We start from the raw sequence: 17,608 nt of genomic DNA, 5'->3' as shown, positions 1-17,608 counted from the left end.
AACAGTTATTCTGCCGTGCCAAAAGACACAATTAAAACCTAATTTTGAGAGGGGGGTGGCAAGCTTCCCCACCTTCCCTCCACCCCCTAGTGGACGAGATCCATTTTGGTTTCCGGGGAACTGACAGCTGAGATAAAGAACATTCTGGTCTCTGTCATGCTGCCATGGCCCCATCTGTGACGGTCGCTAAAAATACTCGCAGTCTGGAGTCGCCATACAGTCAACTGTCTGGGAGAGGGAGGGAGGGAGGGAGGGAGAGGGAGGGAGGAAAGGTGACAGACATGTAGATTTAACCCGAAGCATTCGAGACTCAGCAGAAGGAGAAGGGGAAACGACTGAAACAAGGAGGACAGAGAGGATGAGTGAAGGTAATGGAGAAGAAATGGAGAAGGGAGCACGTAACGGTATATATTGTTATCACGGGAAGGAGACGAGAAGTGTGAAAGATTTACACCAAAACATCCTCAGCTCATCGAGAACATGACAAGCAAACGCCGAGTTGTGCTCGTCTGTGATCTGAAGACTACACTGTGAGGATGAAGCAGCCGGCATGGTCATTATGGTTATAAAACACATCGCGTTCATGTACTAACATGCACTCTATTAAAGGTTTTTATTGCATCATTATATATTAGAAAACACTTCTTATCTCCACATTCAGTGAGTAAAACTCCACCATTTGACTTTCCTAGGCCGTGGAAATAACACGTTGGGTTTCTTAATTGAGGTGGTGTTCCCCTTTAAAGAGGCAATAAGCAATATTTGGACAATTCTAAGCAAAAGGTCCACTTGCTGGGAATTCTCCAAATCTCCCCGGCTTTACTCAGAGTGAGTTTGCTCAACTGTCGTGAAGAATATGGCTGTTGTCACGAGACATGCATGTGGCGACGAAGGCCGTGAGGTATGGCTGAAATTGAATCGGTACAACTATTTGAAAACATGAACGCTACACAAACACACTTACATCCCTCTCTCTCGCCCCCCCCCTCTCATGGCAATCCCTCTCTCCCCGAAACTGAGTTATAAAAATTTGATCAGGGTCTTAATCTTAAAAGCGCTCGTCTCTTCTTGCACTTTAACAGCAGCCTGTGTGAGAGGGAGCTGTAATCAGGGAGCCACTTATTGTGTGGATAGAAGGAGCCGTGAAAGAATGGTGTTGTTTCCCCCCTGTCAACATCACTGTGCTGCACTCGGGCTTTGGACACGTTTTCCTCCCACACACACACACACACACACACACACACACACTCCGCCTTCTCTTGATAGCAGCTGGTGGTTGTGACCACACTGCTTTGTAAATGGCATGTAATGATGATGATGGAACGGTCAACACCTTCACAGTTTTCAGCTGCTATTCAGACAAAAGCGATGTTTTGCTGCAGTTCTGTTAAAGACCACTAGGTGGACTCCTTGCAATGACTTGGCCATGCTCGATGAGTTCACCTTCACATACTGTGGTACCTGCTGACACGCTGTTTGATTGGTTTCTTTATCATCGCTATGACAGTTTGAATGGATTCTCGTCTTGCAAACAAATTCGAGCCTATTGTTTGCGATGACAATAACTCTACGTTCGATTGTTTCTTTCTTTTCCCTGCTTCCTCCAGTGTTTCCTCCCGTGCACTCCTCTCCCCTCTCATGGTTGATCCTCGACTGTTTAGCTTTCCTAATTAGAGAGCAAATGCTAAGCACTTGCACAGCCTCCCTGAGTGGATTTAACAAACAGGCTTCTCATTAAAACCAGGCACCGCTCTGATTGTGCAGAGCCCGAGACCCCCGCCTCCCCAACAACACCCATCCTACCCACCACCATCACCATGCCACCCGTCCTTCATCCTTTTTTTCCCCTTGCTCACTCAGCACCCCAGGAAAGATCTCCGGCGTAGAGGGAGGCACGGATAAGCTCTTACAGAAAGAAAAGAAAAGCTAGGGGAGAAATTAAGATTCTGTTCTGTTCGGCAGACTCCCTCTGGTCCAAACAACAACCAAACACACACACACACAAAGCCAGGTCATAAAGCCACTGGAGGTGAACAAAGAGAGAGGTGAAAGCTAGAAATCACGCAGAGATGTGGAGGATAAATTGTCCACAGGAAAAACAAGAAGGGGAGGGAGGTTGCAGAGCAGTAAAGGAGGGGGCTGAGGCGGCTCCACAAACCTGGTTTGAAGCCGACCTGCCGACCAGAGTTTAGAGCCGGAGAGATAAAAGACGGCACGGAATCAAATTGGTCAGGAACAAACCGAGGCATCTGCACCAAATCGATCATTCGTGACCAACATTCGCAGTGAAAAAACAAATATTTAACAATAAAAAACTTCGAATCAAAGCTGGCGTAACCAATATGCTAACCAGTAGAGACATCGGAATACTCAAAAGCACTCAAATCTCAGTACGGTGAAGGCACTATAGGTCCCCAGCAACTAGCAGCCCTGAATTAGCCTTGAACAGCTTGGCTTCTGAAGTGAGATGAGATGACTGAATGACAAGTAACGCCGCGTCAGAATTCTTGCGTTATGGCCAAAAAACATGTTGTGGCAGGTCACAGCGGCCTTGACCTTTGACCTACAGATTCTAAGTGAGATCCCCTCCGTGGATTCCTGAGATCTCGCATTCACAGGAGTGGACTGGACGTAGCCACGTAGCTTTGCACACTTGTTTCACGCGCTTGTGTACATTTCAGGTCACACAAACTCCCCCCCCATCTCAAAAGACTGACGACGTGATTGAGAGGCGGCACACGGTTTTAATCGCCTCCGCTGTCCTCCCGTCTCCTCCTCCTCCTCCTCCTCCTCCTCCTCCCCCGCGGAGCTGAAGTTTTTTGCCTCGCCGCAGGGAAGTCCGCTCAGACACTTAGGCTAACTGCCGGTTAACAGGGAGAGCTACCTGAATTCCCTCTGTGAGTTAGAAGACACGCTGCGCGAGACCCATCATTCAAAATCACATTAGCCCGTCAGCCCGAAAAACATCACAGAGAAAGACTGAATCAAAGGCTGTTTTAAACTTGATGCACAACCGATGACAAACTGTTTCGTATTTAACTAAATGCACGACTCACAGGTGTGGAGCTGGGCGGTCATTGTTGCACTGCCTCTCTCATAAGATTACCTGTCAAACGCACACATTTTGTCGACAGCGCGTTCACTTGTTATTAAAGTTAATTGTCTGTAATTTTCTGGAGATGTCACTTGTTTGTCTGCTCAGCCACAGTGACAGCACGCGGAGCCGGCGCGTCTTCTGTGAGACAAAGTCAAAGCGGGGTGGGAGATATTAGAGACAACTTTTAAAGTTATATGTTGTAATGCATTTTGTTTGTGTAACCTTTCTATGTATACGTCCATATCAGCATCCATCCACTAACATCCATCCATCCATTTATCAATGCATCATCCATCCACCTGACGTCCTATGTCCCCCTACATCCATCCATCCATCTACTGATAATATCTACTGTCTATTTCTTTTACCAGCGAGATAAAAGATGAAAATGGAAAAAATTGTCTCCAGGATCTACCCAACACCGATGTCGACAACAGGGAAGGCCAACGTTTCTATGAAGTGGACGTGCTGTACAGGAGCTTGAATCACTGGTTTGGTATTAGTCAGCAGACGAGCGACGAAGCCAAAGTAACAGAAGTGTGATTTTGAAAAAAAAAGAAGCCTGAGTCCTGTTGCAGGCGCATGAATCATGCTGCGCTGCCATGCGGACTGCCCTTTGCCCCCCCTCTCTCTCTTCCGAGCCTCCTCTCCTCTCTGGTCCATCTCTCCCTCCATCCCCATCTCCCGTCTCCTCCATCCACGCTTAAATGTTCTGAAGCGCAGATGTGGGCTGACAGCGGTTATTTGTCATCACGCCACGACAGCTTTATGTGTCGCAAGCGCTCGATGCACATCGGACAGAAGCGGCACAGGGTCATTACGAATCCCAGCAGCGTGGAGGGGGCAGACGAGGACCGGGGGCCATCCCGGGACCTGTCGATACTGTCATGTTTTATACTTCTGCTGACCTGTTGAGACACACTTTGAGGCTACACCTCACAAATGAGCATTCAGTGTCTGGTCGGAAGAAGTGCGATGAAAGGCTTTCTCGGCTGATCCACTCAGCAAAGCATTTAGCACTACAAACAGTGTTTACTTTGCCTCCGCCCTTAAACCCGGACACGGACACCATTTACATATATAACTAAGACGGAGGATTCTTCAAGGGAAGTTTGGTTTGGAAAGTCAAATTGAGCGAAGCAAATGCTACACAGTAGATACACTGTGGGCTGTATGGGACCATGCATTTACCCATATTCATAATTCATATGCTGAATGCTGCAGTGGGAGAGTTTTTATGCTGGAATTGCTCGAAAAATGGAATTTTCTGTAAATGTAAACGAGTATGTAACCATACTCGTTTTTCTGAGCAACAGAGGACATACGTGCACAACTGGGGACATGCTTGTATACGAGCACACATAAGGTAGAGGTAAGCATGCACACACACACACACACACTCTACCACTCCGTGATAAGCACACAATATCCTCCCCAGTAAAAGAAACGATCCCTTCACTAAGCCATATACCCAACGGCGGCACACAAGTGCACCCAATGCCCCGATTCCAATTTGGAGCCGCTTCTGCACACGAAGAGACTCTGCTTATGACACACGTCGGCCTCGCCGACCGTGGAGATCTAATATCCACTGTGAGTCATCATCGGTGGAGGGAAAAACAGCAGCCGTTTTCTTTCTATTTGGCTGCAGGTACATTGAAGTGCATTAAATTCCCATTAGGGGACCTTAGGTCTGTGTTTTCACCCGTGGTGGCTGACTAATGGGAGAAGCAGGCCAGGATGAATCTGTCATGGTTTAGCTGCACCAAGGGTCCGCCGTAGCTCAGCCTTGGCGAATGCAGTCACAATAGGGCCTCTGCTTTGCTCAAAGGCCGCTATTGATCTGCGAGTGGCTGGGAATCAGAGGAACGTGGAGGGAATGGTAAGGCTGGCAGGGCAATCTCTGCCTTAGCTCCCCACAACGTCTCCCCTGCAGCGAGAGGGACCCCTGCTTAGTGGTCCAGGCTCCGGCCAGAGGAGCTTCTGTCCCGGAGCCTGGAGCCGTTAGTTTGGCAAACAGTGAAATGAAAGAGCAAAACTGCAAATTACTTACATACTGTAGAGAAGTGCAATGCAAGTATTTGACAGACATGGTTTAGCTGAGCATTTTTACAACAGTAAAATGTTTTATTTTAATTTAATACATTAGATAATAACTTGTGTTGACCTATAAAATGATATAATTTGGTGCTGAGGAGAAGCAGAGCTGCAAGAGCCGGGCTCTGTGGGAGGTTTCCTTTATTCACAACCACCAATTCACTCAATTATGCATTTTTTTAAGCAGGTTGACCAAACTCATATCGCAGCATAGGAAACAACAACACATTAGCCAGCGTGCTCACCGCAGCCTGGACCACCCGCTGCATCTGTTTTCTTTTCATTCCCATCGCATTTCTCACTCTGCGCTGTGTCTTGCTTCCTGTTCGTGTCCAACCTGACCCCTTCATTAATAATGAGCGAGGATGAGGTGTGTGGTCATGTCCTTCTCTCGCGGCCGTCTGCGTGCGTGTGTGTGTGTTGCTAACTGGTTGTCTTGCAGAAATAGGACCCGAGGACGTCCACCGACTCGAGACAGAAAGTGGAGGTCCAGCATTGTTAGAAGAACATGTAAAAATAATAGCAAAGGAGGGGAAAGAAAAGGTGCGAGGGCGCCGAATGAGCCTCACATTAAACACTGTGCTCCTTGAAGAGGCTTCATAACCAGAACTAACAGTTGAAAAGAAGAAATAGTTTGGAACATTTGCTTTCTGTCTGGGAGTTAAAGGAGAGGATCATTGATATATTGAGTATTTCCTTCAAGGGGATTGTAGCCCCGTCTCTACTCACGTCTTTGTCCAGACGGAGCAGTTGGATATCTCGCACCCCCCCTCCCCCCATGTGAGAACACAGCCAGGGAAGTGCTGGTGAAAGGGATGCATACTGATACAAAAGCAACCCGAGGAGCCTTATCTGTGCTGTCAGACAGAGCCATTGTCCACGGATGTACTTCACTGAGAGGCAGCACGGGTGACAGTATGACAACAAAAGCGCTGGAAACAGAAGCAGAGATTCTTGTTCCAAGATGATATTTAGGTGGAAGAAAATACACAGAAAAGTTGAACAAAAGGGACATTGTATCAAGGGATGCTACTGACATTTGGAGACTTTCTAAGAGGCTTCTGAAATGGATAACGGCAGGATGAACTGATTCATTCAATTTATCGTTTGGTTTGACTGATAGAAATTCAGATAGCAATTGTTTTTCCACCAAATTGCGCATATTCAGAAGCTGTCATAACTCATAAATCTCATGCAAGGACTCGCTTTCAGCAGTTATCCTTCATCTCTCTTCGTCCTAATCACTTTCATTTCCGGGGTTCCAGCGAGTGATGTTTCAGGAATCAAATCAGCCGGTGAAAACTACAGCAAAAACCTTGGATATTTCTTAAATATGTTCAACTTAATAAAAAGTACATGTTGCTGTAAGAGATACACTAAACAAACCCTCAACTGACTAAAAGCTTGAGCCGTGTAGTCGTTGAATCCTCAGCATCCACAGATCTTGGCAGAAAGTGTCTTAGTAGAACACGCGCAGTGAATGCTTGTTTTTTTTTTACTCAGACTTATCGATGCTTCCAGACAGAATAATAATCCATTTCTGTGGTAACTTAAAATCCACGAATTTGCCAGGAAGGACAAAAATAAAACCTGATATTGCTGTTGAAGAGGATAGTAGGACTTCCCGCTGCTGGATGTGGAGTCTGGAACAAACACACTTACAGGTAAAGAGCTCACAATAGGACATATCTACAGATTGACAGGTGCACAAAACATCCTTTCTAAAAGGTCTTATCTGCTTTTGGAGAGCGGTGACCCCGGCTACTCCGACCCGTTCGCTCTCATCGTCCCCGTTTATTTAATTGAACACATTTCTTGCTGTTTCCCCCCCAATGTTCACAGACTAGATTTCTTCTTTCAAATACGTCTTTCATGTGAGGCCCACAGAAGCCACAGATGCGTCACTGAGCTCGACGATAAAGTCCAGCGCAACAGAACCACCCTTCCTCAATGACTGCTCTCAGACCGGTGGGTCAATTATATCTCAGCTCACAGCGCCGCAATATTTCCCAAAGTCGACTGAATCCTACAGGTGTTTTGATATATCCTCTAAGTTATTCAGTCTGCAGCCGAAGTTGAAAGAATAGACAAACAACTATTACAGCCAAGGCAATGGACCCCACCACCTGTCCACCTGCAATGGAGCCTCTTTACGTTGTTTTATGCTGCTGACTCGCAGGGCCCCTTGGCCCGTTCAGTAATCCACCCCATGATCACACTCGCATGTGATTGTTGAACATCTTTGATCTTCCCCTAAATGTTCACATTTAATCATGCAAAGACAAGTAAAAAGAGAGATGTTGAGTATCCATTCAGCCCCTGATTGATACCCACAGTAACACACACACACACACCAGGGAACATATACAACGCACCTTTCCACTCATGCAGTGAGTGGAAAAAATCAGCTATTCGTCTCCCATGCCAGTGCACTAAATTACTTTCTCTTTCAGGGATTAAACTCGATACGAAGCGTGTTGACAATGGCTGTCATTTTCTGTTGAATTAAAGTGTGATTTGAATTGACCCCCACCTAGTCACCCCTGAGATAGAAACACCGTATACCTCTCCATCTCGTCTGTAAAACTACTAAAGACTTCATTGTGTTTCTGTGACGAGCGATGAGCGACTGTCTGTAATTTTGCCTCGTGGATTCAGTCCATCTCTTTTGTGCGTCCACGTTCTTTTCAAGAGGACGGTAATGGGACTTGTAATTGTACGTTTGGTTATCTAAACAAAAGCGCTCGTGTTGGGTGCATTCATCCGAGCAATGCAATCAGGTGCACTTAAAGAAAAAAGCTTGTGTTGATGATCCCAATGCATATCTCTGAAGGAAAACTAACATTTGGTTTGAAGTTCCCATTATATCATTCTTTTTATTTCATCATGTCTTTTAGCCAATCACATGCCCCTTTGCCTCTATCAAGCCAAACAACTGCAACCACATTTTGCCAATTTATCCAACATTGAACACTTTGGGTTTTCATACACTGGAGACATTGTTCTTTTTTTATTAACTTCCATCTGTGTTGATTGTAAAATAACTTCCAACTTTCACTTTCTCTCCTGCGCTGATTTCAAGTACCGGGAGCTTGCAGCTCACTCAGTAACTTGTCATTGTTTTTTCCCCCCCTTTCACCCCAAAAGTGTTTCTGTCCGACTGCTGTGTCTTTTTATTTCTCTCTTTCTGATGGTCCTCCATCTTCGTGATTGCGCTCAATAATGGCTGATTACGGCTGAGTTTGGGGGCCAGTTTGGGGCCCGTGCTGGGTCGGTGATTGCCCCTTCTCCTGCTGGGTCTGCTGATGGCGGGAGAACCCCCTCCTCCCCAGAATCCCTGTCACCTCCACAGCCCACAGCCCTGCGCTACTCGCCCCGCCTTAATCCCGGCCCGCGGCTCCAGATAGATTATCCCACGCTGAGTCACGGCTGGTCAGGCCACCGTCCCGCTGAGGCCTCGGCGTCGGGCGGTGAGGACAGTGCGAGGAATAGCTCTACCTGGTTACTGTTTCTGTGCTCACGTTGAGTGTTTTGAAGCGGGCGTGTGCTTCTGAGGTTCTATCCCTGATTACACTCCGGTCTGGCTTCCATGTCGGGAAAGTTGTTTGGCTTGGCTTGCAGACACGGCCTCACATGGGAAGGATGGAGGCTGAAATAAAGTTACGGCGTTCGGCAGCTGCACCAATCAGAGGGAGGTTAAAGGAGACGTGTGTGATGTTTGGAGTGGGCACAAAAGAGGACTATTCAGAAAATGGCGAATAGGAGCTGAAAGTGGGCTCCACGTGAAGTGCGGCAAATTGCAGGTTGAAAATTCTTCCCCAGTTTATCCAGATTCAAGCATGAATTGTCCTCCGCAGGACCCTGTTTACGGCAATTCAAAGCATGAAACTACTCTTTACACAGTCAAATATTGAACACATGACCGAATCTGAAAATAACTTGGGGGGGGGGGGGGGGGGGGGGGGGATGATTCTTGTTACATCTGCAACCCGTGGCTGACAAAATGCTGTTTTTAAATAAAAGTCTTACGAGGTAAAAGAGACTAAAATCAACAAAACAAATAAAGTGAGTTAGTTGAGTCAGTGGGAGCCCTATAGGCGGTGTGCTTCTCCCTGCGGCTGTGACACCAGCATTAGGCAGACAGAGTGGAGGCTCGCCGCCCCACTGGGCCTATATGACAGGGCACTAACTCCTCCATCCCATTCCAGGCAGACCCTACTGTCTAGGCATCCTAATTGAATCCCGGCGCAGAGAGCACGAGGCCCTATACATTAGACTTTTGTCAGCCAGGCCTGGGATAGTGGCTGAGCTGCATCACTGCCATATAATAGGCCAGTTACCCATGATGTGTGTGCATGCATGTGTGGAAGACGCTTACAAGCAAGAGAAAGACTTATGAATGCCCACGCATGGAGTAGAGTGAAATATGTGCGTACTGTACATGGATACACACACCATCTCTTGGATCCACACTGTTCTTTGCCACACACACGCACACAAAACACACAGATAGCAAGGCACCGTTTTGATTGTGCGTAAAGGGTTGCGTCTTATTTTCATCACTATGACACGTTTCAAAGGCGGGTCCAATCATCGTTGCGATATAGGCGCACACGCCTGCGGGGTGATGTCACTTCAAAACCTGTAGAGGCGGCATATTCCAGACTCGCACCGAGGGGTCTGAGGGGTATTTTAGAGTGCAGAGGCATGTATTTAAATCAGACATGCTTTTTAATTATTTCGTCGCAGTGTAATTTCCGAGCTGAGGGCAGTCAATTCCTTGCTGAGGTTGCATTTCCATAATTCCCCCGGCATCTCCGAGACGGCACAGTTTCCAAAGTCTTCGGATGATACGCGGCATATATTAATTGAAACTGAAATGTCAGCTGTAAAGGTCCCACCTGTGTTCCCGTGTGATGTACAGCACGGCCCCCCCCTTTTTTGCATTAGAAACAGCAACACCAAATAATAAAAATCCAAATAATATTCCAATTAAATCACAAACATCCAATAAACAAAAGAGCGGACGGCTCCGGGCGAATGCAGTCTAGAGTTGGAGTTGATGAAATGTAAAGAGATTGCATTATTATCCACATGATTGTGCTATTGTGTTCTTTTGAAGGGGGTGCAGCCCAAAGGTATTTCCCACTCCCTGTCTTCAGGGTGCTAAGGAGAAGCATGTGTTCATTTCAGGAGTCTGAATAGAGAAGTTAGAAGCCCCAGGGTCCTCCTTAATCCTCCTCCATTGATTTCAGATGCTCTTCTACTTATCTCTCCTCCACAGTTAAGTAAAAGACATTATTAGTCATGCTCACAAGCAATGACTCCAAATTAAGACAGCTTGAGAAGAAAAAATAAAATGGAAGCGGGTCAGAAAACGTCGATGGTGCTCAACGTCTCTCTCTCAAGGGAAGTCAAGGATTTTACACCAAATGGAATTTTACGGTGGAAAAAGTACCTTGACATAAGGGCTACTAAAGGTTCGGAGCATGAATAACTCGAGGTAGTTAAAGTTTTCTGGCTGGTTAAATCAAGCGCACCCTTCAAGTGGCTCAAATATAGGACATCCATTTTCAGAGCCATAGATTTTTTGGCCAGGTCTGAGCCTCTACCTCATCATTTTCTGGGAATCACAAGGCTGAGCGAGCGTACCGGCAGTAAACTACGGCTTTAAAATGCAGGAGAAAGAGCCGGCAAGATGCTGGCTAATGGGGTGTGTACATAGATGGAAGGTAAAAATGATAATTAAAAAAAAGAAAGAAGACGAAAGACACTGTCTTTACTATGCAAGAGAACAAATGAAAGCAAACTGTGAACATTCAATATATTTGACATTATCACGCTACAAGACCTGTTTTCTCTGCTTTTCTAAGATAACTGATTTACTTGACATTTTAAAGAGAAATGCACTAATCTAAAAAACAAAAAACAAACTTACAACAACTGAACGAAGACAATGTCGACAAGAAAGGTTCTACAAAAGAGACAAAATCAGCTGAAATTAGAGCAATGTTTGACTACACAACAGACATTTACGCATTTTCTGCTTTCTTAACTTAACACAGATTTGTCTTGGGGCTCTGTGTGTGGGGGTCTCCACCCTGACTCAAAGTGACATCATCTCTAAAATCTTTAATATCCAAAAGTGTCATTTTAGATTCAAATTTATACACATGCTCTTAGAAAGAAATAATTAAAAAGCAACTTTATAACCTCACTATACTTTACTTCTTTGGATTAAACGGACGATATCAAAGACAATTAAGGCCTGAGCGAGCAGCATAGTTTAATATCTTAAATATTGAATATGAGTGAATTCAATATAGTGCGTTCTGTCGACCAATACTGAAAAACCAAATGGGTTTTTATGATGTTAACAGTGAGACTAAAGCACCAACTACCAGACGTGAAGTTTCCACTTTCTCACCGTTCTGCTGACAAAAGAGAAACCTGCTAATGCCCCCCCCCCCCCCCCCCCCCACACACACACACATACAGTCCTCTAATCTATTGTAGAACGTAATCTCGGGAGGTGTGTTGAAACAGATCAATTTGGCTGAGAGATTTCACCTCCTGATATAGGATCCAATAGACTGTGTGACTCTCTGAGCTGCATTCTAATGCGAGTCCGCTTTGACTGCCGTCGGCTGCGCTCGCCGCGGTAGCTTGGTTCACGAGCAGAAGGTAATCATCCAAATAATGGATTTCCTAAGGCAACCAGAGACTTGGAGAGATCTGTATGTTTTAAGTCGATCTAGAGTCCATCTTGTTTCCACACGATATCCCCTCTGTGTTCACTATCTTATCAGAATCCATCTTTTACACAATGATTTAAGTAACGGGGAGAGCTCATGGGAGTTATACAAAGGTAAAGACGTCACCTAGAGGATCAGAGGCTGGTATGGAACATTTTGACCTCCTGGTGGAGCTCTAGATGAAACGTCAGCGGATCCCCCAATGAGATCAGGATTCATCTTGAATATCTAGACGGAATTTAATGACATCCAGAAGCTGAGATATTTCAGTCTGAACCAAAGTGGTGGAACGAGCGACCTCGCCATCAACAGAGCCGGTCAAAAGTATGAATCGCATCTCCTCATTGTGACCTACCATGAATAGATCTAGATTTTGATCACTCCTGACTTTTCATTCGTTTTTGTCTTTCTCCTCTTTTCTTTTTCCGCTTTCCCTCTCCATTGCTGCCGTGACTTCCCTACATGTCCACCAGCCTCCTCACCCTGATGGCCACAATCAAGCTCGCTAATAGAAATGCCAACAAGGATCGGTGTAGACCCCCGAATGGCCTGGAGATAAGTGAATGGAGAGGTCGGATAAAGACCGAGGAAGCCAGTGACAGTCCGCCTTGGGAGGGACCGGCTTCCACGGGAGGATATGAGGAAGGTGAAGAGCCTCACTGATCGTGTTTAATCCCGGTTTTTATTGGCCCATGCCGCTGAAGGAAGCCGTTGTTACACACAGGCTGGTAATCATCACACGGGCAGAAGAAAGGCTGTGCACACAACAGACAGTACATGAGAAATACTACGAGACAGGCTCGGCTGCAGCCACCCTCTCCACATCTCTACCTCCCGCAGTTCTTCTCTCTGTTTACCTGAAAAGCTATTAAAACAAACTTTATACGTGGACAAAACCGCCAAGTATTTTGGTTTGATTGAGCTTGATTTCGGGAGAGCACCTGCGGCAGAATGACACGTTCTGCCTTGAAAATGGTATATTTGATTCAAGTCTTAAGTACTTTACACTACCGTTGAGCGTTATCCAAAGCTTATCACTGTGTTTGAAACTGTCAATTTGTTTTCAGTAATTCCCCGGTGGCCTGGAAAGCAAGAAAAGCAGAAACACACATTCGAAATACCTAAATACCTTCTTTGGAAATGTTCAATAGTAATAAAAAGGTGTATGATTTTGAGTAAAAGGGCCATACAGCTGATACACCAGAGGATTCACTGCGTAAGGCGTCTCTCCTTTCCCCACACACTGTGGTTATCTCGCCCTCCTCACCAGTCTGGTCACGACTTCATCCCGCCTTGGGCTCACATTGTGTATTCATTACCATTAAAGAGTCCCTGGCTTGTCTCGCCATTAGGCCGCATTACTCCGCTCCGCGCTTTCTGACATTGGTCACGCTCTGATCGGTAATCTGGGCGCCACTGATGCAGGATTTCCTTTGCGAGGGGCTCTCCTCAACTCGCCGGAGAGGTAGACAAGACGCACGCCTCCTTAGAGATGCGCCCGGAACCAATGGCTGCCGCGTTCTGATGACTTGCCGAATCCGTGGCTGAGACCAATCGGAGCAGATCAGATTTGCTCCCAACACATGGGGGGGGATTAGGGAGGGCACGGAGAATATAGAAGTACGACGAAGAGTACAAACAAACAACTCAAGCAAATTGTTATTAGTAGCTGTGCCTCTCTATGCATTTGCTTAAACAAGGCCTACATTTGGGTTCTTTACCCTGAAGATGAAGTTACAAGAAGAGAAATCTGCTTTTTCCATAAACCGATCTCCTCGTGGCTCAATAGGAACTTCCTCTGCCAACGTATTCATTGTCCAACGGCGGCATTATCTCCTCCATCATCCCATTACAGTGTATACGCGACTAGATGCTGCGCGCCGATTCATTATGGAGGGCTATGAGCTGACATTTCCCCTCCGGAATGGATCATTTATTTGGAGCACCTTGATGGGCAGCAGCAGCCGTTAAAACCGGCGAGGCAATTCACAGACGGGGGAGCAAGTTATTGTGACAGCCAGCCGCCTAATTGTTCATTTGAGGTAATCACCCGACAAGTCAGAGCAATTTCGAGCACAATGCCAGAGACTAATGGAGGCGGACGTGCTCGCTTGATGAGATCAGAAGCACGGGGCCGCACGCCTGCAGAGTGCCAGGGGCCCCTGAGAGGGCATCTTCCTTGATACTCAGGAAATTATCTGCACCTCTGTGGCATGACTGAGCACTCACTGGGGGGTATTAGCAGGGGAAGCGTACGATAGTGATAATATTGGTCTTATCCAGGACAAAAGGGGCGAAAAAGAAAAGAAAGAGCCAGAGATGGAGAAGGGAGAGGCATCTTGTTCTTTTATCTCGGTGGAAAATCCACTCAAGAGGGCCAGAAATACGTCGGCTGCTGCCCAGGCCGAACATTTATATTCACACCCCAATCAAGATGCTTTTGTGGAGCTGCCGGCATGAGAGGCATACCTCCCTCTTAGCATGCAGGAAGATACTCTCTCTCTGTGTGTGTGTGTGTGTGTGTTCGGGGGTGGGGTGCATGTGATGGATGACCGTGCAGTGCCTGGACGTTCTCGGTTTAATTGTGATGTCAGCGCATGTCTGTGGCAAGCCTCGCGGTGAGCGGTGACAGACAGGAGTGTGCAGATGTGTGTGTGTGTGTACATGCATGTCTCTAGTGCACGGAGGGAGAGCACAGAGGAACTCTTGACGTGATGTTGCTGGGGTGAATTTTCTTCTTTTTTTTTAAGGCCCTCAAGCGGACTCTCAGGAGACGAGTTTGAGGAGTTTGTTGGGGCTATACCGGCTGATCAGGGAGCGGACATGTGTCAAACTTCCTCCTTGGTGTGTGTTTTTGTGTCTTCTAGCTCCTGGAAACACACGATATTCACCCTGGTACTCTCTAGTGAGTACATCGTTATCTTACAGTGCCAAAGCTCTGCAGTAAACACCTCCAACATCCCAGAACATCTGAATATTACGGGCTGTAATGTTTTGCTTTTTCAGCTTGACAGACAAGCCAAAGCCTCCACACTCAACACTTTCAATTATCACTGATGTTACTGATACTTACACATATCCTGGGTGCATAATTTGGTTTATGACTCATACGTGGAGACCACCTGCAGCTCCTCCTGACGGTCAGAGGGTGGTGCTGTTGGACCTGAACTTCCGAACCGTCCCTCCGTTCCCTTACGAGCAAATAGATAATGCATATTGCATTACATTCAGACAGGATAGATTTCAGTGCGAGCCAAACAGAGGCATGTGGGGAAATCATTATTTACTCTGAGGCTTATTGGGTGGGAAACATTGTGTAATTTGAGAAAATATCCCATTTTGCCCAATCTGCTCGTGGAGGTGAGGCTGTGACAACATGTGATGTGTTTGTTAGATTTCTTTGCAAATCTCGAAAACCTCTTTTATCAACATTTGCAATAAATGCCAGATCCTCTCAAACGACGAATACAACGGTAAGCTACCATATTCTATCATGTGCATCTCCTCCCTTCTTGCTATTCTGCTCAGGTTTGGGAATCCAGGAGTCATGTTGTTTGTAAGAGAGAGAGAGTCAGTCGGTCTGTCTCTGGAGCCAGAGTTTTCAGTGAACACAGTGTGGAGTTCTTCAGGGGGAATATGTAATAAGGAACTGAGCTGCAGCTCCTCTCGCTTTCTGGGGACTAAGTTGTTGTCGACGCACAGATAAACAGGCCGGCAGACTGACTGGACGGAAATAGAGCTGACCAACTGTGCTCATCCTGTGCCAATTTAAGATTACGGACATTAAAAAAAACAGCAGATGATGCCAGATGTGGAGGGGAAGAAGTGTCTCTGATTCCTGCCAGACAGCGAAATGAATCTCGGCGTCTTCATGAGTTCATTTGAAACGCAACCTGGAGTCGCTTCAAACAGGGGCTGAGATTTTCTCCGAGAACATTCGCTGACCTGCAGATTTACTGTTGCACAGTCTCTCAGAGAGCTGTACTGAAGGTCATTTACATACACAAGAACGGCGGTGACTTTACAGTCGCAGAAGTGTCTGTTACAATTCAACGTCTTGATGCTCCAAAGGGGCCAATGGACTCTAATGTGATTTGTATAAAAAGGCCAAACATAAGAGGCTGCGATGCGGCCCGGAAACCAGGTTAGAGCGTGCCGGCAAAAGGCTATCCTACCGTGAGTTGTTTGCCTCAATCCATTTACCGCCACGACCGACCCGCTGTGACAGAATGAGGCGTTTGAAAATCCCCCGTGAAGGACCGTGTCCTCTATACGGATTTGTTCTGGTGTGTAGCGACAAAGAGTGTTTTACACACAGTTGGTTTAGCTCAAGGTGGTTTCATTTCCCGAGTCAGCGACTCGCGCTCGTGGATCTTGGCCACGACGCCATGTGCGATCCGTCACTGGTGCGGGTTTGGCACTGGCGGCAACGACTCGGGTGACGAACCGAGCTCCCCGATAAAAAAAGGAAATAGACACAGGAGACGTTGGTTGCTTGCGTTTCAGACCTCCTCGTGGCCAAGCCTGATCCCGCTAATGAATTCGGCCTCACAGTGTCTGGGCCCTGAGTGGCAGCATGGCACTGGTCACTGAGTGGGCTCAGGGGGATAGCGAGGGTGTGAGAAGCCATCTGTTGTGCCACTGGGCTCACCGTTTCCTTTTTGCTCCCACTCAACAGGAGAGAATAAACAAATCAACAATGAAAGATCCCGTGAGCTGGTGGTTAAGGCCTCCTCGGCTTCTGTTGAGCTTCAGAACAACCAGAAAGGAGTTTGCACATCTGAGAACTGTTAGCACAGATTTCGGCTGTCAATTCCACTCAACTCCTTTCTGCGCGCGATCAATATGAGCTGCGGACATCTAGTGATTTGTAATAATTGCAGAGACCGCTGGCGATTGTAATTTTGACTCCGTCTGTCATGTCTGTTGTTTGTAAAGCCTCCAGAACAAATGACCTGTTTGTGCATTCCTGTGCAGACAGAGTTTCTCCCTAAAATATTAATCCCGCTTGAGTCAAGCTTCATTTTGTTTTGGATTAAATTTGTTTTGGATTGTGCAGGATTAAAATTGCTTTTATCCAACAGCCTCACTGAATACTTGTTAAGATATTTCAGTCGTGGACAAACAAGTGGAGAGCTCCAGATTTCAGCTAGGTAGGATTTCACCGCTGCCACATTTGGTTTGAGATTGACGAAAACAAAGCAGAACTGTCTGTTGGCGCTGCTCTGCAGGCCTCAAAGGAAATTCTCTCAAACAAATAGATGTGGATCCGGTGAAACTGTGACTTCCGACTGTCAGAGTCCATCATTAAAAGCTAAAATCACAAAGCCTCTGTATTGACTGGGTGACAAACCTTATTCAGCCGGTTTTCTTGTCTCAGATAAGTCCGTGTCTCCAGGCAGGTTCTGAATCTAGCCAATTACTGTAAATCGGAGTTAGGACCATTTAGCATTCCTCCATAACACTCGCCGAATACAATGTGCCCGAAGATACATACAAGAAGGTCTTATCCTTAATCATTAAACTCTAATCGTGCAACTATTAACTCTACTCCCTGGGTTTAAATGAACGTGTGCACACAAGGTACAAGCTTTCATGAAACGAGTTAACTCTCTGTCTCTGTACTGTAAAGCTCCTTTACACCCTGTTACTGTACGTT

The sequence above is a fragment of the Anarhichas minor genome, unplaced genomic scaffold (assembly GCF_050575085.1).
Source record: "Anarhichas minor isolate MPS153535 unplaced genomic scaffold, ASM5057508v1 ptg000018l, whole genome shotgun sequence".
Taxonomy (NCBI): Eukaryota; Metazoa; Chordata; class Actinopteri; order Perciformes; family Anarhichadidae; genus Anarhichas; species Anarhichas minor.
Note: the sequence above shows the minus strand (reverse complement) of the source record.